Source organism: Pteronotus mesoamericanus, unplaced genomic scaffold, assembly GCF_021234165.1.
Source record: "Pteronotus mesoamericanus isolate MK-2021 breed Mesoamerican mustached bat unplaced genomic scaffold, CSHL_Meso_final contig_74, whole genome shotgun sequence".
NCBI lineage: Eukaryota > Metazoa > Chordata > Mammalia > Chiroptera > Mormoopidae > Pteronotus > Pteronotus mesoamericanus.
The window spans coordinates 6,219,836-6,227,039 of record NW_026555247.1 but is presented as its reverse complement, the minus strand read 5'-3'; the positions used below and the strand labels follow the sequence as shown (position 1 = coordinate 6,227,039).

The following is a 7,204-nucleotide window of genomic DNA, read 5'->3' as shown; positions in this document are numbered from 1 at the left end:
TTGAAGTGAATTTTATTTTTTTGAGCTAAGGAGGACTTTTGAAGTATTTTAGGTAGGGGAATGAGATGATGAGAGTTTCATTTCCCAGAGAGAAGCCTGGATGGAGTATAGTGGGGATAGACCAACACCAAGCAACATGAGGCTGCTGCATTGTTAGCCTAGGTGAAAACTGATGAAGGACTGAATTTAGGCAAATGGCAGTGAAGTTAGAGGGAACACATATGCGAGATGTGAGGAAGGTAGGATGTATAAGATTCTCTGACTGGAGGTCAAGGAATGGAGTGTAGCAGGACTCTCACTTCTTCTTTTAGGCATTAGATACATGGTGGGTCACTAGCAGAACTAAGGATTATAGGACTAATAGAGCCAAAAAAGGAAAAAGAGAAAGAACTCATGGACACAGAAAACAGTGTGGTGATTGCAGGGAGGGAAGAGGTGGAGGTGGAAGAGTGGAGTATAAATGGTATAGGGGGATAAATGGTAGTGTAAAAAATACAATAAAAATAAATGCTATTTTAGTTTCAGGTTTGTTGGATTTAAAAGATTCATGGAGATTTTAAGTTGATAAATCTAGTAGATATTATGAGTTTGTAATTCCAAATATAGGTTTGCACTGGAGATACAGATTTGTGAATCATGAGACATAAATGTTGGCTAAGTCCTGGATTTGTGTGAAGTCACTCAGAAAGACAGTGTAGAGCAAGGCTTTTACTGCAAAGTTCAGCTGTATGTACCTACAGGAAAACATCCAACCATGCTGATTGGCCCAACTTTAAATATATGGCCACATATTTTTAAGTCATCTTTCCATGACAGTGCAGCAATCTTATTTCTCAAATTTCTAATAATCCTTCATCTCTCCTCATGCTTAGTTGAAGACTTTACATCTAATTAACTTAGAAACCAGGAACAATTGTAAGAGAACGACTTCACATTCTCACCATTAAATTTACCAGCAACTCAGCATCTGTACACAGACTGCTTTTATTCCTGTTGCAATAGCTAAACTGTTCCAGTTCCTCTCTAACTCTATCTAGTTAGATCCAGTGGATCTTGTCTCCTCTCTTCTACTCAAGGACTTTGCTTCTGCAATCATCCCCTTTCTCTTTTGCATCTCAGCTTTCCTTTTTACTCATCATACCCATCCCCATGCTTTGATATGTTCCATCTGTAAAAGATCTCTTGTGACCTCACATTCCCATCCTACTATCCCTCTCCCCATTTCTCCTTCCTCCTTTATAGCAGTTTTCTTGAAAGAGTTGTCTATAATCATTCTCTCACCTCCTGCTATTCCTGGAACACACTCCAGTCAGGCTCTTGTCCTCTGATTCCACTAAAACCAATCTTATGGTTGGCAAAGATCTCTTTCTTGCCAGATTCAATAAACAATTCTTAAACTTTGTCTTAGTCATCCTCTCAGCAGTATGTGACATAGTTGATTACTCCCTTTTCCTTAATACACTTTTTTTTTTTTGGTAGTTGTTAGGTTCTAGGACCTCTTACTTTTTTGGTTTTCTTATTTGACCTGCCATTTCCTTTCTTGTTCCTTCACTGAATCTTTCTATTTTCACTGAACTTGAAAGGGTGAAATGTCTCAGAGCTGAGTGCTCAGCTTTCTCTTCTCTATTTGCTCTCCTCCCTAGGTGATCTCATCCAGAGTCATGGCTTTAAATAACATCTGGTCAAATATCTGTCTCAGAGAGATCTTTCTTCTCCATGACTCTCTTACTCTGCTTTGTTTTTCTTCATGGCAATTATCACTATTTGAAATCATACATATATATTTAAACTTATTTACTTATTGTCTATCTTCCCCATGAGAACAGGGATCTTGACTGTTTTGCTCTCTGTTATATCTTCAGCAACTAGAACAGTGCCTGGGACACAATAGACTTTAAAAATATATTCAATAAATACATGTCCTGAAGAGACTTCCATAGGTTTTTTCCTTATTCTTTTTCTTTAATAAAAATTTATTTGAGCCCAAAGGAGGATATACCTGGAAGTATCTCAAGATCTCAAGAGACTGAAAAAAAAAATACTTCCTTCCTTTTTTCTTCTTAACTCATCAAAGGGAAATCCTTAGTCTCTAGCATGAAAAGATATGAGCCAAGAAAATACACCTGGGAGGTATAGATACTCAAGACACAAGCAAGAAAAAGATCCCTGACCAGGAGGTTAAGAATTAAGAAAGAGAAAGAAAATGGGGGAGTCTCTATGAAGCCAACATAAGCAAAATTTCAAGCTAAAGAGTTAAGATAAAGGTAGAAAAGTATTTAGATTAGAAAAAGAAAGGAGAAGGATTTAAAAAAAATTTTTAATTTAATTTAATTTTTTTTATTGTTCAAATACATTTGTCTCCATTTTCCCGCCACCACTTTCTCCTGCGCCCCCCGCCCCCTCAGTCCTTCCCCACTTTGGCTTTGTCCGTGGGTCCTTTAGGTATGTTCCTTGACTGGACCCTTCCCTTCCCTTTCCTTGCCTCCCCTTTCCTCTTGATTCTGTTGGTTTCTTTTTTTCTTTCAATGTTGCTGATTATATTTTCCTAAGGACAAGGATATTTTATGGGTAAATGAGAAACTTTCATTATTTTGGAGTTGTGGAAAGAGGAACAAAACAAAAAGTATGAAATCCCTATCTGGCTGATGGGACTTTGGAGGGACAGGGGGTGCTGGAGATAAATGGTGGTGATGGGAAGGAGAAGTGAGGTGCTGCTGTGATAAGTGTCTAAATATGAGGAAGTGGCTTTGGAACAGGGTAACAGGTAGGGACTGGAAGAGTTCTGAGGTACGTGCGGGAAATCTGGACCTTAAGGGGAAATTCTGGTGAGAGTTCAGGCAGAAAAAAAGGAAAGCTAGAGAGAAAGCCTCCCTCTTCTTAGGGAATACATAAATACTGTTGGTAGAAATGAGGACATTAAAGGCCATTCTGATAAGAAGTTAGATGGAAATGAGTAACATGTTACACGAAATTGGAGGAAAGACAATCCTTGTCATAAAATGGCAAAGAACTGGCTGAGTTGTGTTCATGTTTCAGTGTTTTACGGAAGGTAGAACTCATAAACAGTGAAGCTGGATGGTTAGCTGAGGAGATTTATAAGCAAAATGTTAAAAAAAAAAAAAAAAGGCTTGGTTAGAGTAAAGTGAGAGAAAAGAGAGATGAATTGAAAAAGGAATTGTTAAACAAGTCTACAACCAGGACTTAAAGGTTTGGAAAATTTCAGCCTATCCATTTTGCAAAAAAAAAAAAAAAAAAAAGAGAGAAAGTAATTCAGGTTGTTTAATCCATCAGTCTATGGGATTTTGTTCGAGTGCTCCAAGCAGACACAGACAGATCTGGGGAGCCAGTTGCACCTGGAGAGGTGCAATGTGCAGCAGGGTGCGCTGGCTGCTTTTCTGCTCTGGATTCAGCTCGGGATTTTGCTCTGAATCAAAATGGTCTGGGAACTGATTCTTCAAAGGCTGAATCTCTCACTTGGCCCTTGCTAGGTAATTAATTGTCAAGGTAGTTCATTTTCTTATTTCCAGAGGGGAGGAAGGACTTCTTGGACGAAGGAAATATGGCCTGAGTGAAAATCTGCTTGGCCTGGAAATTACCACTTTCTCTGCCTGACCCAGAGAGGAGAGCTCGCATTCCTGCCTCCAAAGGAAGTTTTTAAGCATAAAAATGTGGAAATGGGCAAGTAATTCAAAAGCCTCAGGGTACAGCAGAGGTGCCAAGGCTATCCAGAGGTTGGAGTTTATAAAAGGCAAAAAGACATTCTGAGGACAAGTTTACACAAGAATGCTCAGGAAGGGACATAAAAGGAGGTGAAGCAAGAAACCTCAAGATTAACTTGGCATCTTGCAAGTCTTTTTGAGAAAATCTCCAACCCGGGGGCTGTCAAAAAGCCTTCCTGTGCTGTCTGTCCTCAGATGCTTGCACTTGCCCTAAACCTGCTTCCTCACTGGATGTGCAACTCGAACCAGGTAGATACTCAGCTGTGGCAGCATTTGAAGTAAATCATTTCTTGCTTAGTACTTCCCCCAGGTAGGAAGGGGGACTCCCGTGAGCAGGTGCGGGCATGGCTAATTCAGAGGTCTGGCCCTTCCAGGTAATATTTTGAGGAGAAAAGCAGAGCGATTTCCTTTCTTCAGACATTCTCCCATCTCCACCCCCACCATGAACAGCTTTGGAGGTTCTGTTGAATAGCCAGATTAAATGTTCACTTCTCTATTTTACTTGTCTATTGACATATGTAAAGCTTCTAAGGAAAGTGATACCTTTGAGAGAAAGGCACGGATTAGTAAATCTACTAGGCTATTGTTCCTTAATTCTTGCTAAACTTTCCACTAAGGCAGCTAAGGATTCTACTCTCTATTTAACACTAAATTTGTTTAAAAAGCATTAATAAGTTCATACTTCCAAAACCTGAAAGACATTGTGCTTTTATTAAAAGAGGAATATTATTTAGCCTTTTTGAGTCATCTGCAAAACCCTTAACAAAGATAAGTATGTTTCACTGGCTAGGCTCCAAAGATGAAGCTAGAAACTTTAAAAATATTACTATAAATGTAGTTTTTACCAGTGTGCCAACATTTTGTCCATGTGGTTTGTTACTTTTTGGCAGTATTAACTATTAATGCACCTCAGTTTATTTATGCTTTTACAGACAAAAGTTATCTAGACAATGTCTTCTAGCATGGAGGACTAACATAGTCTAAGAACTAATGCCTAGCAAAGCAAATTAAAAGTGGGAATGTATGGAAAATCTTGTAGTTTCAAGAAGAATGGTGTGCTTGCAGAATTTCTTCTTGCCTTTTATTTGACAGATTCAAACCGGACTAGGAAGATTTACTGCTAGATATCATACAAAATCATGGAGACAATGTGAATTCCAGAGAACTGATAAGATTATGTTACACGTGCAAGAAATCTGCTTGTAAACATGATTTTTGCAGGAAATATATCAGTCAACAAAATAAAAAGCTATTCTTACCAAGTAGTATGGTCTTCTTAATTCACAGTTTGCCATCTGTGGGCTCTGGACCAGCAGCATCAGCAGCTGGTTATAAATGCAGACTCTCAGGCCTTGCCCAGACCTAGTGAACAGGAACTCTAGGGCTAGGCCCCGGCAGCCTGCATTCTACCAGTCCTTCAAGTGATTCTGATGCACGTTAGAGTCTGGAAACCACTGTCTTGAATCCAAATCAGTACTGGGGCCAACAGTAATTTTTCAGGTCTATAATTACGCAGGAGGCTCTATACTGGGAGATTTCAAAATATCAGATGTGACTGTCAAACTTTCTATAGATAGGCAACTGATGACAATTCTTTCACTGATTAACTCCTTCAACAAATATTTTCTGAATGCTTACAGTGTAGGCACTAAACAAGTAATAGTGAGTAGGACAAAAAAGAGTTCTGCTTCACAGGATACCATTCTGGGAAAAATATGAACATTTCTGGTGGAAAACCACTGGTGGATGAAAGGAATGTTTGGAACATAAATGATCCAGCTTGGTCATTGCTTGATTTTACAAGTTTTTTTTTTCCCTCAACATTTCAGTTTATTTTGTAATGTATACTACCTGCATGAAAACAGGTCAACCATGTTAACAAAAAGAGATGAATAAAGAAAATTTAGACCAATATGTAACTTCATAGAATTTATTTGATTGCTGGGAAATAAGTGAGAATTCTAGTATTCATTCAATTTAGTGATTTTGTTACAGGTGAAATATGAAGTGAAGCATACCTTAATTCTCTCTGCTTTTCTTGCAGTTCTTTATATGGTAGGAGAAGAGCAACTTTAATAAAGAAACCATAAAATCTGGACTTGTTTATTTACATAAGGGAACTAAGTCATCCCTTTTCTGTCACTGTGAATCATCTTAAAACTAATTATTATTATTTTTTTAAGTTTAAATGCATTTTATTTTTTAGACAGCCTACATGACACGTTTTCTTTAAAAACAATGTCTCCGCTCTATATAAATCAAGGTCAAAATAAAAGAAGAGGTCAAGATAACATTAGTCCCATTTGTCCTAGTCCTGGTGTGGATGAAAAGCAGCAGCCAGTTATGATGACAGGGGATAGATCCAAACTGCCATATTTGTTAACATTTTTCCATTTCTAAACCACCCTTAAAGGAAATCATATATGGGGTCACCCGTCCACCCAGCAGTCCCGCAGAGCAACCCTGCCATCTGGATTCGTGTTTTCACCAATTAAAGAACTGGTAGTTTTTGAAATTCGCAAGGATGTGCTTGATTTGTTCTGCAGCCCCTGTCAAAAAAGGTTTTACTCTTTCTGGCCTCTGTTCTTCAAGTTTCCCTTTGATTGATTTCATGTAATCTTTGATGTACTTCTTGTAGGCCTCTTTTGTGAAGCTGGTTTCCTGCAGATGATGGTTCATGACAAAGTCAACACCAGTGATGACTGTGCTTTCGGTTCCTTCGCCCTGGGGCCTTGGGGGAAGCATTTCCACCAATAAGCGAGTCATCAATGTTCCCCTCTGGCCTACTAACCATCTTCCCCTCTACCTCCAAACACAGCCCGTCTGCGACTTCCTGGATCTTGTGTATATCGGAGAACATCTCATCCTGACTGATGAGGTCCCGGTAGATGGGTAGATGATCAGGATGGCGCTTGGAAAATGAAGAGCAGCGCCGGCTGAGCCGGAGCCCGGAGCTCTAGCAAGCGCGGTGCAGCCTGAGCGGTGCTCCGAGGGAGCGGGGAGCGGGCGGAAAAGCCAAAGTAATTATTAAATGCCAGTTGGCCTATGAGTTTTTTATGAACATTTTGTATGTTAATCAGTCGCTGTTTGTGGTCCCAGAGATGCTTCCTTTCTCAGATACTCTTCAAAAACAAAGGATTGTCTTCTGGAGGAAACTGTCAGGCTTACTCTCTGGCCACGCACGGGGAAACCAGAAACACTTGCCTTTTAGCTTAGACCAATGCGGTGCACCTTTTTTTCCTCGGGCAGGAAAAAACAAGTGTAGTTCCTAATTGAGGGTTTCAAACTCAAATGCTTTGAAGGCTCAAGACTGGTGGCATAAATATATGAACAGGCCAGGTATATGAGGCCAGAGAAAGTAGTAGGACTGTACCTGGACAGTGAATGTTTCCTCTAAAAGTGGTTTAACTTTGTTTCAGCCATATATATGCATAGAGATTGACTCATTTCTTAAAATTAACAAATTAAAGTCCACACAAGGAGGT

General features: G+C 39.4%; 1 pseudogene; it reads right to left on the bottom strand.

The window, feature by feature from the left end:
* Positions 1-5,889: 5,889 nt before the first annotated feature.
* LOC129078857 (translationally-controlled tumor protein-like) lies at positions 5,890-6,616 on the bottom strand (annotated as a pseudogene).
* Positions 6,617-7,204: the final 588 nt, after the last annotated feature.